The sequence below is a fragment of the Melanotaenia boesemani genome, chromosome 1 (assembly GCF_017639745.1).
Source record: "Melanotaenia boesemani isolate fMelBoe1 chromosome 1, fMelBoe1.pri, whole genome shotgun sequence".
Classification (NCBI taxonomy): Eukaryota; Metazoa; Chordata; class Actinopteri; order Atheriniformes; family Melanotaeniidae; genus Melanotaenia; species Melanotaenia boesemani.
In genome coordinates this window covers 1,978,767-2,000,181 of record NC_055682.1, presented here as the reverse complement: position 1 = coordinate 2,000,181, position 21,415 = coordinate 1,978,767, and the positions used below count along the sequence as shown (strand labels likewise).

General features: G+C 45.3%; 1 long non-coding RNA gene across 1 annotated transcript; it reads left to right on the top strand.

Moving 5' to 3' along the window:
* Positions 1 to 4,324: 4,324 nt before the first annotated feature.
* On the top strand, positions 4,325 to 4,852 carry LOC121645617. Its single transcript, XR_006011460.1, has 3 exons — positions 4,325 to 4,359; positions 4,600 to 4,629; positions 4,756 to 4,852. It is a non-coding gene; the product is annotated as an uncharacterized LOC121645617 (long non-coding RNA).
* Positions 4,853 to 21,415: the final 16,563 nt, after the last annotated feature.

Sequence of the window (21,415 nt, the reverse complement as noted above, 5' to 3'; positions counted from 1 at the left end):
AAACTAGTTATCTCCTCCTAAAAGAACCTCAGCAGAGAAATTAGCAGAAGCTTTAAAGTGGACGGAGCTGTTCTCGTGTAACTGTGTGGGGTTTGAACTGTGTTTGGCTTGGATGCCGATGCTTGGTGGAGTCTTTTAGCCGAGTTTCTTCCCGTCATGTTGCTATGCTACATGTTAGCATCACTGCTTCCTGGTGTCTGCCAACATCTGCTGGAGTGCAGGATCTCGTGCTGAACCCCTGGCCAGGAGGGCCTAGACCAGAAAACCTCATATGCGCCTCTGGTTCTTCCTCAGAGTGACGAAGACGATGAGAAACTACCAAACGCAGCGATCACACATGCATAAACAGACTCTTTCTTTGCTCCAACCCTCTGGAAGCACAATGCTCCGAGGCCCGGCGGGTTGGGACAGATTTGTGGATGAACGTCTTCACACAGGACGACATGATGAAAAGCCGGCGAGTCTCTGTGTGCTAAAGAGTTCATTACAGCCCGTCATCAATCCTTCCTCTGTCTGAAGCCCTACATTCATCAGCAAAATTAAAAAAGTGTCATGTCTGCGGTGATTTCTATTCTTCCATCAAAAACACACACCATCGAGCTGCTTCAATTTGCATATTCTCTGGATGTTATAATAACTCACTGAGGCCTGAATCAGCCCCAAGAACTCCGAGACGAGATGGAGCTCAGCAGGAGGAGAGATGAGCAGATGGACCAACGGGAGCTCAAAACCACATCAGGTCTGGTCCAAACTGCAGCACCTCAGTCTTCTTTATGTGGGCATGAGGTCACATTTAGATAAACGTCATGAACAGAAGTCAGAAAAAGAAGATGAAGAAGCTGTCTCCTTTACTCCAGACTGATGAAGATGATGGAAATTCTGAAGCTGAATCCCTCCGACTCTTCAGCTTCAGAAATACTGCTGTTTAAAAACTAAAGAAAATTTCATATTTTAAATTCAGAAGTTTCACATTTTACATTTTTAAAGTTTTTATATTCAGTAAATGAAAAGGAACTAATGTTAATATCAAACATCACACAGCCGGCTTGTTTTCTAACCGGCTGACTGAACCGGTTCGTACGGGTTTAACACAGTATGAGGAAGATGCTTAGTGACATCAGAAAACTTTACATTTTTATTTAGATTTACCTGTCAGTTACTCTTCTTCTTCTCCTTCAGGTAGGCGCCACCCCTCCATCAGGCATGGTTGGGTAGTAGCGTGTTACCCTACGTCACTAAGTGAACACATTTCGACCAGCAGCTGCTTCCTGTTGACAGTGTGATGCAGTGTTGCAAAGCCCGCTTGTTGGGTGTGTTTTTCTGTGAAGTTGCTCGTAAACATCGTCACTCGCAGGATGAGGCATTCCGAGCATGCTCGTTCCCCTGTCCTGTCGCCATGACGATACAGTATCTACCGCCCTTCTCCTCCACAGCTGACCACAGTGAAGCAGGATGCTGGTGTCGAGCTGCTGTTTCTAAACTAGAATCACAATCAGAGCAGAAATTATTCTTATTATTGGGTCGTCCTTGTAGACGAAACAAAAAGAAACAGGGACTGGAGCTTATTTATGTCAGGTAGACATAAATATGTCACATCAGCCCCGTCCAATCAGAACCTTTCCCAACCCCCAGATCATAAGCGGAATTGTGTTTTCAGTGTAAACCTCAATTCGTAATTACTATTTCCATGTAAATGCGAAGGAGAATACTTTAATTACATACATTAGCAGCTAACGCTAAGACTGTGGGCTCCTACATTAGTAGCTAATGCCAAAACCGCAGGTGTCACCATGTTCAAGAAAAGCAAAATGTTTTGAAAATAAAAGGAAGTGATGTCACCACATAGAACGTACTTCAAAATAGATCCAATAATGGACTGGTAAATCTAGATGATTTTTCTAGTATTTTGTTTCAGAAGTGCAAGTAGTAATCTGATTACTCCCAGATATCTGATTTTGATGCTCATGTAAACAGACTCTGTGTTTTATAATAACAGTTATTTGAGGATGCCTTCAATATTGAAGAGAAGCTGGTGTTACATAAATCTGTAAATGAATCAATATCAAACCAGATTTAAGCTAATCGAATCCGGCTGTTGTGAATTGAGTAGAACAGGCCGAGCAAATTAGTGGTGATACACAGCCCTACCTGAACAGCATCTGAATCATGTGATCAGAAAGGTAAACGTGTGTGTGACAGCCTCCATGTTATCATGGGAAAGTAGGCAAGGCAAGGCAAATTTTTTTGTATAGCACATTTCATGTACAAGACAATTCAAAGTGCTTTACATAAAACATTTCAGCAGGGTGCAGAAAGCAATAATAATAAAAAAAAAAAAAAGATTAAAAAGATTAGAAGAAATGCAATTAATGAAATAAAACAGATAAAATGCAAGAAATAAAATTTCAGTGTGGGGAAAGACAATAAAATAATAAATTACATTAAAATGATTAAAAGCAAGATAAGTTTAAAAAGTTAACATGCAGATTTCATGCATAGTCGCATGAGAAAAGAAATGTTTTTAACCTGGATTTAAAAATGTCTACATTTGGGGAAAGTTTAATCTCCACTGGCAGTTTGTTCCACTTGTTTGCAGCATAACAGCTAAATGCTGCTTCTCCATGTTTAGTCTGGACTCTGGTCTGGACTAGTTGACCAGAGTCTTTGGATCTAAGAGCTCTGCTAGGTTTATATTCTCTGAACATATCACAGATGGATTCTGGGCCTAAACCATTCTGGGATTTGTAAACAATCAGAAGGGTTTTAAATCTATTCTGTGACTGACTGGAAACCAGTGTAAACTAGAAACCAGGGTAAAGATTTTAAAACTGGTGTGATGTGTTCAGATCTCTTAGTCCTGGTTAAAACTCTAGCAGCAGCGTTCTGGATGAGCTGCAGATGTTTAATGCTCTTTTTAGGAAGTCCTGTTAAAAGACCATTACAGTAATCCAGCCTACTGGAGATGGATTCATGGATGACTTTCTCCTGGTCTTTCTGGGAGACTAGACTTTTAATCCTGTTGATGTTTCTAAGCTGGTAAAAAGCTTCTTAGTGAAGCTTTGATGTGGCTGCTGAAAGTCAGGTCTGAGTCTATCAACACTCCCAGGTTACGAACTTGGTTGGTGATTTTAAGAACCCGAGTCTCCAGGTGTTTGCCAATGCTGACCCTCTTCTCTTTGCTACCAAACAGATTAATCTCAGTTTTGTCTTCATTTAATTGTAGAAAATTCTCCCTCATCCAGGTGTTTATTTGCTCCAGACATTGACACAATAGAGTACTGAGTGCTGATGTAACTCTGACATTAAATGACCTCCTGTTCTAATTCTGTCCAACTCTAGTTGGACTTAAAGCAGCGTGACCGGTTCATATTCTGCAGATTAAATTCTACGGATGGCAGATAGTTTCTCTGTTTTAGCATCACAGACTGGGCCTGAGGTCTCTTACTGGTCAGCGTTCCGTCTGGAGAAGGAAGCGTACTAAATCCAGATATGTGGTCCAGGTTCTTTATTCCCACTGTTCCAGGTGATTTATGTGTCAAACAGCAGCTGGAAGTCAGAGCAGCCAGATGTTTTTCCTGCTTTCTAAACAAATGTTCACAAGCATTTTTATTACGTAGTTTCCAGAAAGAAGCCTCCCAAGTCCAGGGAGAGGTCCTGGTCCAGGTAGAGGTCCTGGTCCTGGTAGAGGTCCAGATAGAGGCCTTGGTCCTGGTAGAGGTCCTGGTTCAGGTAGAGGCCCTGGTCCTGGTAGAGGTCCAGATAGAGGTCCTGGTCCAGGTAGAGGTCCTGGTAGAGGTCCTGGTCCTGGTAGAGGTCTTGGTCCTGGTAGGCATCCTTGTAGAGGTCCTGGTCCAGGGAGAGGTCCTGGTAGAGGTCCTGGTCCAGGTAGAGGTCCTGGTCCTGGTCCAGGTAGAGGCCCTGGTCCTGATAGAGGTCCAGATAGAGGTCCTGATAGAGGTCCTGGTAGAGGTCCAGGTAGAGGTCATGGTCCTGGTAGAGGTCATGGTCCTGGTAGAGGGTCTGGTCCAGGAAGATGCCCTGGTCCAGGTAGAGGTCCTGATCCAGGTAGAGGTCCAAATAGTGGCCCTGGTCCTGGAAGAGGTCCAGGTAGAGGTCTTGGTCCTGGTAGGCATCCTTGTAGAGGTCCTGGTCCAGGGAGAGGTCCTGGTAGAGGTCCTGGTCCAGGTAGAGGTCCTGGTCCAGGTAGAGGTCCTGGTCCTGGTCCAGGTCCAGGTAGAGGTTCTGGTCCTGGTCCTGGTAGAGGCCCTGGTCCTGGTCCAGGTAGAGGCCCTGGTCCTGGTAGAGGTCCAGATAGAGGTCTTGGTCCAGGTAGAGGTCCTGGTCCTGGTAGAGTTCCTGGTAGAGGTCCTGGTCCAGGTAGAGGTAGAGGTCCTGGTCCAGGTAGAGGTCCTGGTCCTGGTAGAGGTCCAGATAGAGGCCTTGGTCCTGGTAGAGGTCCTGGTTCAGGTAGAGGCCCTGGTCCTGGTAGAGGTCCAGATAGAGGTCCTGGTCCAGGTAGAGGTCCTGGTAGAGGTCCTGGTCCTGGTAGAGGTCTTGGTCCTGGTAGGCATCCTTGTAGAGGTCCTGGTCCAGGGAGAGGTCCTGGTAGAGGTCCTGGTCCAGGTAGAGGTCCTGGTCCTGGTCCAGGTAGAGGCCCTGGTCCTGATAGAGGTCCAGATAGAGGTCCTGATAGAGGTCCTGGTAGAGGTCCAGGTAGAGGTCTTGGTCCTGGTAGAGGTCATGGTCCTGGTAGAGGGTCTGGTCCAGGAAGATGCCCTGGTCCAGGTAGAGGTCCTGATCCAGGTAGAGGTCCAAATAGTGGCCCTGGTCCTGGAAGAGGTCCAGGTAGAGGTCTTGGTCCTGGTAGGCATCCTTGTAGAGGTCCTGGTCCAGGGAGAGGTCCTGGTAGAGGTCCTGGTCCAGGTAGAGGTCCTGGTCCAGGTAGAGGTCCTGGTCCTGGTCCAGGTCCAGGTAGAGGTTCTGGTCCTGGTCCTGGTAGAGGCCCTGGTCCTGGTCCAGGTAGAGGCCCTGGTCCTGGTAGAGGTCCAGATAGAGGTCTTGGTCCAGGTAGAGGTCCTGGTCCTGGTAGAGTTCCTGGTAGAGGTCCTGGTCCAGGTAGAGGTAGAGGTCCTGGTCCAGGTAGAGGTCCTGGTCCTGGTAGAGGTCCTGGTCCAGGTAGAGGTCCTGGTCCTGGTAGAGGTCCTGGTCCAGGTAGAGGCCCTGGTCCTGGTAGAGGTCCAGATAGAGGTCCTGGTCCAGGTAGAGGTCCTGGTAGAGTTCCTGGTCCTGGTAGAGGTTGTGGTAGAGTCCCTGGTAGAGTTCCTGGTAGATGTCCTGGTCCAGGTAGAGGTAGAGGTCCTGGTCCAGGTAGAGGTTCTGGTAGAGGTCCTGGTCCAGGTAGAGGTAGAGGTCCTGGTAGAGGTCCAGATAGAGGTCCTGGTAGAGGTCCTGGTCCAGGTAGAGGTAGAGGTCCAGATAGAGGTCCTGGTGGAGTTGCTGGTAGAGGTCCTGATAGAGGTCCAGATAGAGGTCCTGATAGAGGTCCTGGTAGAGGACCAGATGGAGGTCCTGGTCCAGGTAGAGGTTCTGGTAGAGGTCCTGGTCCTGGTAGAGGTCTTTGTCCAGGTAGATGTCCAGCTAGAGGTCCTGGTTGAGGCAGAGGTCCTGGTAGAGGTCCTGGTCCAGGTAGAGGTCCTGGTCTAGGTAGAGGTCCTGGTCCAGGTAGAGGTCTTGGTCTAGATAGAGGTCCTGGAAGAGGCCCTGGTCCAGGTAGAGGTCCTGTAGCCTTTCAATCGGTTTTCTCATAGAAATCCACGGTGTGTGGTTTTTATTTATTCTTTCCTCAGCTCGACTTTATTTACTTTATCAGAGCGAACCAAAGTGCTGGATTTACTTTACTTTGTTCTAACACTTAATGTTGGCATCAAAAGGTAGAAATAAATAAAACCTAAAGACCTAAAGGACGGTTGATGTGATTGTGTCTCTGACAATAAGCAGGAAAATCTAGAATGGGAACATCCGTAGACCAGCTCCTTAGAACTGGACCACTTCTGGTTCTGACTCAGATTCTAGATTTAGATTTATGTTCTAGTAAACCAGCTGTTTCCTGATTTTCAGGATTTTCAATAGCCTGTGGCGTGCTCATTGTTATCCTATTTAATCAACCCTGCTTTTAATACAATATGATAATCATGCAACTCAAACGAAAACCACTTGGGTGCGCCGCAGCTCCGTTTCCTGTTTCTAGGCGTCGGTCCAATGGGAGGAGTCGTGTTCTGTTGGAAGGAAACCAAAAGAGTTCAGCGGTCTTATTTTAACAGTTATAATAGTACAGATTACATCCTTGTAGCTGCACAAGAGCAGAGCACTATTTTATTTTTGTCAGTGCTTGTGTCTATGCGCGTTAGCAAGTAGCTTAGTGTCAGATTTCACCAGACCACTATGAGTTTGGGGAACGAGTCAACTTATGCACTGCAATACAGATTAATTTTTTCAACATGCAGCATGCAGTATCACTTCAAACAGAGGCCTCTGTCCATGCTCATGCATAAGTTTTTTCCAGTTTACCCAGCAGCTGCTTCGATCTCCAGTTACACTCAGTCACGCATTCCTTTCTACATTTAGTCCACACTTTTACACACAAGCTCACCCTCAGCTTTTCTCTTCTCCAAAGAGAGTTTTGAAGCTTTTTTTTTTTCTCTTATTCTTCTCACACATGGACATAAGTTTACTTTCAGCGAGACAGGTAAGGCAATCAAGGAATAGTCACACACTCAGTCAGTCACACATTTCTGTCCGGTGCATCACCCACTATCATACACACACTTCAACAGCTGAGCAAATCACCATTAGTCAGAGGAGAATAAACCAGTCAAAACACAGTTTAAAACTTTTCCCTTATTTCCTCTCATAGAAGACATCAGTTTTCTTTCCGTTGGAGGGGTAAAGCAGTCAAAAGACAATTTTCAGCTCACTCAGACACCCATTCCTATCCGCTTCATACACACACTTTAACAGCTGAACAAATCATCATTAGTCAGAGAGGAATTAACAGTCAAGACCAGTTTAAAAGTCACAAGTTCGCTCCCAGTGAGCAGTCCAAAGAAGGAATATGTCAACAGTCAGTTTATAAAGCCTTTTTTCCTTCCTTTTTTCTACGTACGTTATTTAATGTTGCAACAAAGTTTTTCACAGCTGTACTGCGCTAAGCCCCTTTTACGCAGATTTCCCGGGTTAACAGAGCTTAAACCTTTCACTACTGGCTCTGTTTAATTTAGGATCAGATTTTTGATCGATCTTTGCACCTTGCTTTCCTATGAACCTAGTCATAAGCTACTCACACCCACTTAACTGACCCCGTACAAGACCAGACTATGGCTCGCAATCTTGCGGGCCCTGTGTTTAACTCTTTACTAAATTTGAACTCAAAACGGATCGATCGGTGCCTTCACATCATTTTCACTTTTACTTCACTTTCACTACTATTTTTGTTGCCAATTTACTTTCGCCGCTATACTGACCCTCCTCTCAAAGTTCCCGGGCGACCGCGTCCAGTAACGCCGAGGTTTTGATAGGGCCCTGAAATGTTACACCTTAAAACTGACCCCCCTCCCACTAATTGGTGGAGTCCTCCGCCTACTTAATATCTCCTTAAACTGAGCCCCTTCCCACTAGGCTGGTGGGCTCCTCAAAAACTACTTTATTTCTCCTTAAACTGACCTTCCTCCCAGCTACCTCTGGTAAGGCCCTCATAAACTAATTACATTTGTGCGCACAAATTTATCTGTCTAGCAGAGTCACACAGCAGCTGTATAACTAAGTTCAACTTGTAGCCAGGACAGCCCTGCGCCTCGGCTCACTTCACCCAGAAGGATTTAAAATGGGGCTTACCTCCTTGAGCGGTGAGTCGAAGCGGTCCAGGCACCCGGCCCCAGCGGTTAACTGGCTGGCTCGCCAAATGTCGTAGATAAATTCTTTATCAAAAGGGCTGCTGATATTAAGAGTCTGCAGACAGAGGTCTTTAATGATCCTTTATTCGGCCGACCAGGGGGACACCCCTTCAGGACAAAAGACCCCGTACAATCATTCTCCCAAGCTTATATAGCCTGCCTGTCACTATTTTCAGACACACAGTACCCAGGTATGCAGCCTTGTAGGGCTGACTGGTTGACATCATTTTGATATCATGTTATAATGTCATACTATTAATATTCTGCTGACCAGAGCTACACCTGTTGTTATTCAACTCAGCTCTGATACATTCATACTTCCACATCACAAAATATAGAAAGAAATCTTAACTGAATGTCTCCTGTTTCTCTTTTCACCATCTCTTCTATAATTAATTGATCTCTGTTAAATGTAGTTTAAGCTTCGGTCTGATTCATGATTCTGTGTTTTGATTTGATCTGAACAAAAGAACATGTTCAGTCTATAAAACCATCCCTGATCATCTCCTCCTCCAGCAGCTCCCCGAGGAGGAGGAGGAGGAAGCTTAACTCTGACCTCCAGGGTTTTGGACCCCTCAGGTTCAGTTTTAATGGTGACGTTGCTCTCAGCTGTTTCCAGACAAAGACCTCCATGTGTTTCGTTTTCATTTTGGATCTCCTGAAGTCTCCGGACTGACCTGGACCACGTGGACCACCTGAACTGCTCACAGGGATGATTTAAAGGAGGAAACATCTCCAGCCAGATCTGAGCGGCAGCAGCAGAGATGACTCATGAATAATGCAGCGCAGCAGATTTCAGGCTCCAGTTAAACCACTTAGTGGCTTTTCAGCTCGAATCAAAGCTCCAAGTCATGAATTGTGATGAGCGCACCAGGAGGTCTCGTCCCCCCGATCTGGAAAATGAACAATTAAGAGGCTCGACACTAATTAAACTGAGAGATCAAGCACCTTCTTCTTCTGGGCCTGGAGGATGGAAGGATGATCAAAGCTACGCCCGCGACGGCGCGCCCCCGCCGGCTAAACGCAGATTAACGCTCCACTGGCACCACACACACCACTAAAACTGACAGCAAACAACAAATATTTCCTTGTTGAATCATCATTACCAGCAAAAACACTTGTTTGTGAGTGAAAAGAAAGCGCCGGCGTTCTGCACAACTCTCCGGGTCCTTCCAGATCTGCAACTTTTAAACTTTCATTCATGCCCGCAGACTGAGCTGCACGCGTTTCATGTTGCTTGTTCTTGGGGAATATGCAAAGTTTATCAGGCCTCATCCCGGCTTTCATGTCGTCCTCGGCGTCTGACGGCGCCGCTGACAGAGATTGAGGAGTCAGGTAGCGGCGCGCGCGCCTGCGGGGCTGAGTGACGCCCGTCTCCGCTAATCGGCCCTGACGTGCTCCTCATGCCAGCCCGTCATTAGAAGCACCTTTAAAGAGGCTCGACCTTTGATTCCCGCTCCTCGGCGGCTTCCTGCTCGTCATAATGACAGCGCTGCTGACAGCTGCTCATCACGCGCCTCTTGTCGTCTTTTGTGGGAAGTTTTGCAACAATTAGCATAAATGTTTCATCTCCTTCCGCCCCGCGAGTCCCTGCTGCTGCTGCTGCTGCTGCTGGAGCGGGATCCGGCTGAAAGGCTGAGCTGGAAAACGACAAACCTTTGTAAAGTGTACTTTTCTCCCCGTGAACACACAGAGATGAAGCGAGGGAGGCAAACAGCCAAACATATGTACCCTTTGTGGAATCTTTTATTGAACATATTTGGAAGCAAAGAGCAGAGTTTGATTACAAGGCGAAAAGCCTCAGCAAATGCAAATCTCCACACTTGTTCGCATTATTTATTTCACAGCAACTTATTTACATTCTAGATGGAAAGCAATCGGCTGGAGGTTTACAGAAGGAGCTGCAGCTCCCCTGCTGACGCGCAGAGTTGTGACAAGTAGAAGAAAGTAAAAAAAACTTTCAGGTAAGTAGTGCAAAAAACTCAGAGCAACTTTGCCTCAGTCATATGGTTGCTCTGCAGATAACGAAGGCATTGAAATGATGAGCCAATTAATCGGAGCGTCTGCCAGCGCCTGAAGCTAAATTAAATATATACTTACAAATGATTTCAAAGGAGGTGGAAACCATCTCCACCGAGGAAGACTTTACTTACACTGAGGAAGAGCTTCATTAAAATTAGAGGAAACTGAAGGGAAGCAGAACATTTCACCATTCCCGCCTTCGGCTGCAGCTCAGTACATCAAAGCAAACCAGGCGGCAGGATGTCGGCTGAACGTCGGCTGAACGCTGGCAGAACGCCGATCTGAGCCCCTACCTCCATGAAAGATTCACGTCAGACTGCAAACACTGTCAACGTGCAGGATGAAGGAAGAACCTGGTGGAGGCCGGTGTCCACCAGCAGGGAGGTTGCTGGTTCAATCCCACAGCTGATTCCATGTAGTCCAGGTGGCTGAATACCTTCAGTTTAACTCTGCTAGATCCCCGCCGCCCCGAGTGTTATAACTTCCAGCATTAAGAGTTTCTCAGGAATGCCGAAAGCTGGATGTCACCACGAATTTCCTGAACTGATTCAATTCACAACAGCCTGATTTGATTTAAATCTGATATTGATTCATTTATAGATATGAAGTAAGACCAATTTTTCTTAAATATTAAAGACATCATCAGATAACTATTTTTATTAAACACTGAGTCCATTTACATGACCATCAAAATCAGATATCTGTGAGTAATCAAATTACTGTAATAGTCTGATCTGACCCGTCTACATGCACTCCTATAATCTATATTCTAAAGATCGTATAGAATATAAGCCCGTTATTGGATTTAAGGTGAGACTGATAATATTTAGTCAGTTTCTCTTGTGGTGCCCCATGATTATTTATTAATTAATAGTTTAATACAATGTTAGTTTCCTTGGTCATGCAGCTAATTGCTAACATCTAATCTAGTTCCCACCAATTCTCAACATGGCCTCCAGGAACATTTCTCCAGGATCCTTGAAGGACTTTCCAAAACTCTTCTTTGGATGGTTCTACTTTTTGTTTCTGTAGAGGTCCAGGTTCTGGGGAGGATCCGTCCCTCCTTCAGACCTGTAGAGGTCCAGGTTCTGGGGAGGATCCGTCCCTCCATCAGACCTGTAGAGGTCCAGGTTCTGGGGAGGATCCGTCCCTCCATCAGACCTGTAGAGGTCCAGGTTCTGGGGAGGATCCGTCCCTCCATCAGACCTGTAGAGGTCCAGGTTCTGGGGAGGATCCGTCCCTCCATCAGACCTGTAGAGGTCCAGGTTCTGGGGAGGATCCGTCCCTCCTTCAGACATGTAGAGGTCCAGGTTCTGGGGAGGATCCGTCCCTCCATCAGACCTGTAGAGGTCCAGGTTCTGGGGAGGATCCGTCCCTCCATCAGACCTGTAGAGGTCCAGGTTCTGGGGAGGATCCGTCCCTCCATCAGACCTGTAGAGGTCCAGGTTCTGGGGAGGATCCGTCCCTCCTTCAGACATGTAGAGGTCCAGGTTCTGGGGAGGATCCGTCCCTCCTTCAGACATGTAGAGGTCCAGGTTCTGGGGAGGATCCGTCCCTCCATCAGACCTGTAGAGGTCCAGGTTCTGGGGAGGATCCGTCCCTCCTTCAGACCTGTAGAGGTCCAGGTTCTGGGGAGGATCCGTCCCTCCTTCAGACATGTAGAGGTCCAGGTTCTGGGGAGGATCCGTCCCTCCATCAGACCTGTAGAGGTCCAGGTTCTGGGGAGGATCCGTCCCTCCTTCAGACATGTAGAGGTCCAGGTTCTGGGGAGGATCTGTCCCTCCATCAGACCAGTTTCCCCTGATCTTCAGTCCAGTTCTTGTGTCATGTGACCTACCTCAGCCTTGTCTCCATGTTTGTCGTCCTTAAGAACGGCTTCTTGACAGCCACGTTTCCATGGAGACCATTTCTGATGAGGCTTCGGCAAACAGTAGATGGATCAGCTGCAGACACTCTCTATTTAGTCAGGACTTTTAGACCCTGTTCATCTGCTGTAGACGGTTTTTAGTCCAGTTTCCTCCGAACATTCAGCCGCAGATGAAGGAATCACAGCATTGCTGCTGGTTCATGTCAGGAAGAAATTCTTCAGATATTTCTAGGTGAACTTCTTTCTTCTGATAACTAAACTGTCTAGTTTTTATCTTTCAGCTCTGATGTTTGCATCATGTGACCGAAGCCGTGACGGTGAATCTTTGTTTTTTACTCTGTCAGGATTCTCCACAAACTGAGCGGGACCAGAACCGACTGGAGTCCACCGTCCAGGGTTTGAGGAGCTCCTGGTGACCTCTGAGTCCTGAACAGAGATATTTCCTTCTTCTTTAAACTGGGAGCTAAAGCCTGTTTCAGGTCTGACCGGATCTGATCATCATGCAGAGTTCGTCTCCTCCTCCTTGGAAGAAGACACGAACACAGAATAACGTCTTAATGAAGTCAGCCGCAGCTCTCCACGCTGAGTGTTGATCCGCTGACCTCCGCCAGCGTTATTTGTTTAAAGCACAGCTAATCCTGATTGTCACACTTCCATAATCCCATCGCCTCACCGGCCTTCCTTTTCAACCCCCCACCCTGCATCAGATCACACACAGACGGCAGAAATCACCACGACAACCTCTCCAGCATGATCCAAATGTCAGCCCGTTCTCCCTCAGACCGCCTCAAACCACCACCGCCGGATGGTGGCAGGGAAACCAGGACAAGAGAAGCAGATGGAGACGGGAAGGAGGTGGAGGTTCATGATTTTTCATTTTTAATTCTCAGACATGAAGCAGGCTTAATGTCAGCTGATGATTGAAGGAGCAGCTGATCAGGATTAGATCGAGAAAAGCTCCCATCTGATCCGACTTCCCATCATTCCGATCTCATCCGTGTAGTATAAAGAAAATTCCTCATCCGGGCCTGTTAGGTAAACGGTGTCAACAGGACACCGAAGGTGGGTTCTGTCGGATTCATTCATGTTTAACCAATTCAGTTCAATTACTCTTTATTTATACATCACCAATTCACAACAAAGTCATCTACTTCTACAAACAGTCCAGTTCTAATCCAAGTTAAACTAAACCATCATATGATCCACATCAGTCCAGTTTATATTAACTGTTCATATAAACCCCTTCATAAAAGAATAACCTAAGGAAAACCTCCATTAGAACCAGAATCAGGTAGGAAAACCTCTCTCCTGAGTTTTCTAATGGATGCATCCTCTCTTACATCTGATCTCTCCCACCTCGTATCAAGCTGATATAATTGGCTCTGCTGGTTCTTTTCTTGCTAATGTCATTGGCTGTCATTCTCATTGTTGACAGTGTTAGCTCTTCTGGTTAGCATTAGCTAGTGGTAGAAAGCAGTGCTAACGGTGGCCGTGTCTTCGGTCAAGAACTTAAGGATCACAGAAAAGAAAGAATATCAGGAGTTATCTTAGAGTGAGTCATCATAAAACTGTAAGTCACAAAGAAATTATTTTCTTTACTTCTACTGAGTCATTAATAATGTGATAACAGTGACTCAAAAAACTTGTAGAGGCAGGTGGAAAAGATTTTTTTTGTACGTCACATTTCATGTACAAAACAATTACAAGTGCTTTAAATAAAACAACAGCATCACAACAGGAAGCAATAACAAGTGGATTAGGAACAAACTTTAAAAGACATAAAAAATAAATTAAAACAGAAAGAAAAAAGCTAAAATAAACTAGATAAAAAGATAAGTTCCAGTGTGGGGAATTAACAGCTGTTCTGATAAAAGGCAGCAAACAGAAAAGTTTTAACTCTGATGTAAAACTGCTGAGTCGGCAGACCTGCAGGTTTCTGGGAGTTTGTTCCACATGTGAGGAGCATAAACTGAACGCTGCCTCTCCACGTTTAGTTCTGACTCTGGGAACAGAAAGTAGACCTGACCCTGGTCCATAACCAACCAGAAGATCCTGAATGGATTCTGGTCCTAAACCATTCAGGTCTTTGTAAACTAGCAGCAGGAAGCCAGTGTAAAGATCTGAGGACCGGAGTTCTCTAGGATCTACTTTCCTGGTCTTAGTGAGGACTGCAGTTCTAGGATCTACTTTCCTGGTCTTAGTGAGGACTGGAGTTCTAGGATCTACTTTCCTGGTCTTAGTAAGGACTGGAGTTCTAGGATCTACTTTCCTGGTCTTAGTGAGGACTGGAGTTCTAGGATCTACTTTCCTGGTCTTGAGCCCTTTTCCGACTGTAGGAACCTTTTGCAGTTCCTAGAACCTTTTCAGGAACCAGGCCGTTTTTTCGCGCATTCGGACATATAGGAACTAGGGGCCAAAGCCCTCAGTTCCTAGAACCATTTTAGCTCCTGCTCCGAGGCAGGGTCTGAGCGGGGTTCTATAGGAACCCTCATGACGTAGGTGTTTGGTGACTGGTAGCTCCGCCCCTTGCCAGATTTCCGCATTTTGTGTCCCCGCCACATTTAAAAAACACGGTTGCACATACGGACAAAAACAAGAACAGAGCAAGCGATAAATGGACCGACGAGGAGGTCGAAGCTCTTCTGACCGTCTATGCCACAGAGGATTTTCAGAGAGGTTTTGAAGGTTTGCAGCGAAAGATAAAAATATTCCTGACGATCAGCTCTCAGTCAGAGAACGCGGGATAACGTGAAGCAGCGCACGTAGAAAACTCACACAAGACTACAAATAAATTAAGGACCACGACAACCGGAGCGGGACGAACCGAACAAACAGTAAATGATTCGACATCTTGGACCACCGACATGTTTACTCGGGCAACGCCGCAGCAAATGACTCCTGTGTGCGGCTTCTGGAGGCGGGGCTTCTGGAGGCGGGGCTTCTGGAGGTGATCATCCGCAGTGAAAACACCGCAAACTCAGAGGAGTTTGAAGGTTAGTAAACAGGACAAGAAACATTAAAGCTTCTGTATAGACCTAAGAGTTGTTCTCAGATACCACCCAGATAACTGAGCTGATCTACTTCACGTGTTTTCCATCTTTTTTGTATATAATCTGGTTCTGATCCATGTTTACTTCATCAGAGACGGAGCACCATCCTACTCCTGCTGCCACCAGCAGCCGCATCGATCAGGTAAATAAAACAGCTTTAATGCACATAAAATACCTGTTCTTGATTTAATAGAGATAACAAAAGTCAAATGTAAACAGGGCATGTATGCTTATATACAGATGCTGGTTTAAATGGATAGGGGGAACTGATAGAGCCACACAGAACTGATTGTAACAGCAGACTCAGTCATTTCAATGGAACTTAAACTTAATTTTTTAATTTAATTTGAAATGACTGTTATTAACTTGTGCACTCCTGGATAATTAATAATTTTACACTATTTATTATAACTTTATTAGCATCCTTCTTGTTTATAACTTGTTTTTTATTCTAAAATGTTTATCTATTCAGCAACTAAACCAGAACCAGCATCAACCACTATCAGCAGCACCAACCAGCTGCCAGCACCCTCTGTCACCCTGGATCTGGTAAAAAATAACATCCTGCTGCATTGTACAGGCATCTTGTTGAGTTTTTGTATTACAATTCTAAATATTTTATTATAGTTGATGTGTTAAGTATCTGTCTCCACCCTCCTTGTTTTTCCATGAAACAGAAAAAGGGCCGACACTCTTCTGGCTGCTGTGCAGGACAAGCTGTTGGATGCTGAACAGCGATGCAGCTTCAACATGCTGCAGGTCTTCCAGGAACAGAGCAGCGGCTGGACGGGCAGAACTGAAGCCAGCAGAGATCTGTGATGGACGGTCTGTGGGTGTACCGGACAGGATGGCAGGAAAAGCCAAAGTGATATGATCATCATATACACACATGTAAATAGTTATTTCTGCACGGCTGTATTCACTATAAAAATAAATGACTTTGTAAAGAGTCTGAAGTTTTCAGTTTTTGTCAGATGTGGTTTGGCAGCATCTCTGAAATATTAGCTAATAAAAATATTAAGTAGTTATTAACCATTAATGGCTATAAAATATGAAATAATCCATCTTTGCTCACTACATTTTAAGTCTTATCCTAGGGTGTGTGTTACGTTACAGTTTATTAACTTTTAAAATGCAGCACGGGGTGAAGTTCATCATGTTTAACGAAGGTCCAGCATCAAATACTTTGGACACTTTTAAAAGTCGCTTCAGATAAAAAAAAAAGCGTCTGCTAAATGACTGTAGAAAAGTACACACCTGTAAACATTTCACCACCCTTTACTACATTTTAACCCTCATATACTAATAATTTTGTGTGACTGTATCTCCTCATAATTCTAGACTGTAAGTCAGTCACAACCAACCCTCCAGTGACGGATTACTCCTCCACCTTTCTACTCATAGATTCCATACAAAGCTTAAGTCTATACACCTAAAAACCACCAACCAGGCCAGAAATCTGGGTGTACTGATGGACTCAGACCTAAACTTTGAGAAACACATTACGGGAATTACAAAGTCAGCCTACTATCACCTTAAGAACATATCAAGGGTAAAAGATCTGATGTCTCAGCAGGACCTGGAAAAACTAGTCCAGCTTCCATCTTTAGTCGGCTTGATTATTGTAACAGAGTTTTTACAGGTTCTACCTAAAACATCAGTCAGACACCTGCAGCTGATCCAGAACTCTGCTGCTCCAGTCCTCACTAAGACCAAGAAAGTGGACCACATCAGTCCAGCTCTGAGGTCTTTACACTGGCTGCCTGTTCGTCAGAGGATAGACTTTAAAGTTCTGCTGCTGGTCTATAAAGCTCTGAATGGTTTAGGACCAAAATACATCAGAGACCTCTTGACCCAGTATGAACCTACCAGATCCCTCAGGTCATCTGGATACAGTTTCTTATCAGTTCCAGAGTCAGAACCAGACATGGAGAAGCTGCATTCAGCTTCTATGCTCCACATGTCTGGAACAAACTCCCAGAAAGCCTCAGATCAGCTGAAACACTCAGTTTATTTAGATCCAGGTTAAAGACCCACCTGTTCTCTGCTGCATGGACTAGTTTTTATTTACAGTCCAGATCTGGATCTGGTTCTTTTAAGCTGGAATCATGTTTTAATATTGTCTTTAACTTTATTTCTTGCATTTTATCTATTTTATTTTAGCATCTTCCTTCTGCTTTTATTTCATTAATTGCATTTCTTTTAATCTTTGTTTATTTTTTATTGCACTTTCTGCACCTGCTGAAATGTTTTATGTGAAGCACTTTGAATTGTCTTGTACATGAAATGTGCTATACAAATAAATTTGACTTTTACTTCTAGGTCTGAGTCCAGGACTACTCCCAGGTCTGAGTCCAGGACTATTCCTAGGTCTGAGTCCAGGACTACTGCCTAGTCTGAGTCCAGGACTACTCCCAGGTCTGAGTCCAGGACTACTCCCAGGTCTGAGTCCAGGACTAGTCCCAGGTCTGAGTCCAGGACTACTCCCAGGTCTGAGTCCAGGACTACTCCCAGGTTTCTGGCTTGGTTGGTAGTTTTGAACTTTGCTGTTTGAAGCTGAGAACTGACTTTTAATCTTTCTTCCTTTGGCTCCAAAAACTATTATTTCAGTTTAGTCTTCATGTAACTGAAGGAAGTTCTGGCCCATCCGATCTTTAATCTGATCCATGCAGGTGATCAGAGTCTGGATCGAACTGTAGTCTCCTGGTGAGATGGTTATGTAGATGTGTGTGTCATCAGCATAACTGTGGTAACATGTTTAGTTGTTTCCATAATGTGAGCGAGTGGCAGCATGTAGATGTTAAACAGCAGTGGCTCCAGGATGGAGCCTTGGGGAACTCCACGGGTTAATTTGGTTCACTCAGATTTATAGTTACCTATAGACACAAAGTAGTCCCTGTCTTTTAAACAGGACTCAAACCAGTTTATTGCGGTGCCAGAAAGTCCGACCCAGTTTTTCAGACATCTAGTGAGATGTTCTGGTCGACCGTGTCAAATGCAGCACTGAGATCCAGCATCTGCAACAATAACTACACCGTCAGAGTGGACTGATTACTAACAGCAGTTCAGCAACGTCATCAGAAACTCTGCTCAGTGTTTAGGTGGCCTGTGTATGTCAAGGACCACCACACGAGAGCGGAGGGCATCTGGAGAGACATAAAGTTTTTCTAAGATACCTGCTGCATTGGAGGGAGTCATTAAAGCAAACAGCCCCTCCTCCACCTTTCTGATGTGATCTAGCTCCACCCACAGAGCTGAAGTCTGGAGGGGTCGCTTCTACAGGAACAAGCATCATTTTCTCTGTCTGACCAGCTTTCTGGTAAAAACTAGACATTGACTTTGTGCTTTGTAATAAAATCATTGATCAAAATGTTTTTCCAGCCAAAGATGTGACATTTAGCAAAGCTAGCTTCAGCGTGCTAAAAACATTACCTGTCCAGGTGTTGTTCTGGGCAGGCTGAGGCTGATGAGGAATGAACACAAGATGTGATAAATGTATAGAATGTATTGGGTGAATCTGGCTTCTCTGAACATTTATCAGTCTTTTTGTTGCCTATTAAACAGAGATAAAGGAAACTACCTGCATGTCCGGCCCGGCTTATCCTGGAGAGCCATGAGTACCCACAGAGTTGCAGCCTGGACCAGCTCGCTGGGGGACTGGTGGGGGAGGACGAAGTGGGATGTTTCAGGGTGAAAAGATGGGACTGGGGCATGGGGTTAGTTTGGTCGCCATAGTGACCAGCTCCTCCATCTGGGTGAGGCAAAGCAGTTTATTCCTACATTTCATGTCCAGGACGATTCAGAGCTCTTTACATAAAACATTAACAGCATCACAGGCGGAGCAAAGAAAGCTTTCAGAAGCAGTGAAAGCTGCAACAAACGGCAGAAATCACAATAAAATAATAAATTCATCAAAATGATGAAAAGCAGATCAGCAGCAGATTTCCTGCAGAGACGACGAGAAACGTTTCACCAGGATTTAAACTCTCATCTCCACTGCAGCAGAACCGCTACATGCTGCACCAGGTATACTCTGGACCCTGGTCTGGATTCTGACCTGCACCTTGGCCTGGATCCTGGCCTGGAGTCTGGCCTGGACCCTGGTCTGGACCCTGTCCTGGATTCTGGGCTGGACTCTGGCCTGGACCCTGGTCTGGACCCTGGTCTGGACTTTGTTCTGGACCTGGCCTGGACTCTGTTCTGGACTAGGTGACCAGAGTCTTTGGATCTCAGAGCTCTGCCAGGTTTATATTCTCTGAACGTATCAGATGGATTGTGGACCTGAACAGTTCTGGGATGTAAACCATCAGAAGGTTTTAAAATCTATTCTGGGACTGGAAACCAGTATAAACTGGAAACCAGTGTAAACTGGAAACCAGTTTTCCAGCCTAAGAACAGGATTCTGGGATCTATAGTATCAAACGCAGGACTGGTACTGGACCTGGACCAGGACTAATACAGGACCAGAACCAGGACTGGTACTGGACCTGAACCCGGACTGATACTAGACCACAACCAGGACTGATACAGGAGTAAAACCAGGACTGATACAGGACCAGAACCGGGACTGACACTAGACCACAACCAGGACTGGTACAGGACCAGAACCGGGACTGATACAGGACCAGAACCAGGACTGACACTAGACCAGAACCAGGACTGATACAGGACCAGAACCGGGACTGATACTAGACCACAACCAGGACTGATACAGGACCAGAACCGGGACTGATACAGGACCAGAACCAGGACTGATACAGGACCAGAACCGGGACTGATACTAGACCACAACCAGGACTGATACAGGACCAGAACCAGGACTGATACAGGACCAGAACCGGGACTGATACTAGAACAGAACCAGGACTGATACAGGACCAGAACCAGGACTGATACTAGACCAGACCTAGGACTGATCCGCCATGTACCACTGTGACCAGAGCAGGTTCAGGGCTGTGATGAGGTCGGAAGCCGGACTGAAATTTATCCAGATTTCCACTTTCATGTAAAAGTCATTCCGCTGGTGAAATCCAACTTTCTCAGTAGTCTGGATATAAAAGAGGTCAGAGACGGTCCATCGGTGTTCATTATAGAGGCGTCTAGGGGAGGGGCTTAATGGCTGCCATCTTTAGAGTCTGATGCCAGCGAGCTGTGAACTTTCAGTAGGAGGTCATGTTCCACTGAGGTGAAAACTGGTTTAAAAAGTGGGATGGGATCATGTCCAGAGTGCATGTTGCTGGTTCCAGATGCCAAACTGTTTCCTGGAGGGAGTTTAAATCCACCATATTAAACTGTGACATAATATCAGAAATATTTCCGGGTTTTAGACACAGACTAGTTTTCTTTTTGACTGTGTGGCATTAATATTTTACCTAATAGTTTTAATCTTTTGGCTAAAAACGTTGGCAAATTGGTTGCATTTCTCAGTGGAAAGGAGCTCTGGGCTGGACTGTTTAGGAGGATTTGTAAGTTTTTCCATCGTAGCAAACAGAGTTGTTGACGTTCTTGTTGAGCATTTCAGATAAATGCAGCTCTCTGGCTACGCAGGCTTTGTTTCTACAGCTCAGAGTCAGTTAGAGGGTTCCTGAGGGAGGTGAAGTCCAGGAGGGGTGGGGAGGATGGGGAGAGGGGGGTGACCAGGATGGAGTATGATGAGATGAAGGGGGTGGGTCCTTGCTGGAAGCTTTCGGGGTTTCTTCAGGAGGGTTTTTTATCAGGATTGAGAAGAAGGTGGAGAGGAAGATGGAGAGGAGGGTTGGGAGGAATTATTACTATCGTCTATCTGATTGTTCGTTTGGCTCCATGTCTGGTGGGTTTTAGTGTTTCTGAATTCAGAAATAGAAACCACCATGAATTTACTTTTTACTTTAACTTAGTTTGGTTAAATCCTCATGAGAGAGCACAGTTAATGCTTAGAGCTCTAGAAAAACACATAACCATGAACCATTTTGTAAAATATGAAGTTTCAGATCCAGAAGTTCAGGTTCAGGTTCAGCAGATATCACCTCTGCTGTTTCAGATCTTTCCTGTCTTCTCTCCAGTTCCTCTGAGTCTGAAAAAGCCTGTTTTCCTTCTGCAGCAGAAACATTAGCATCAGTGTAGCTGGAGGTCAAATTAGCATCTTTAATTAAAAAATTAGCAGCAAACAAACAGCAGAAAACCTACGAACAATTAAAAGAAAACAACCTGGAGGAGTTTGCCTGGACCTAATGATCAAACAGCCATTTATTCAGATCACACATCACAAATGTGTGTGTGGTCCGGTGGGGACTCATTAATAACCAATATTTTTAAATCAGATACTGTCTTTGATCACAGTCAAACCCCCGAGATATCGGCTTGTCTTTAAACCTACGCAGATTCACGAATTTACCCACAAACATGTTTGTGTTTCTGGAAACAGAAAAATTTACAGATTTTTTTCTATAATTTTCAGCATCATGATGATGTGACTTTAGATTTTAACCAGACTGAACCAGACTGAGCAAAAAAACCTCATCATTAATAAAATTATTATTATTATTATT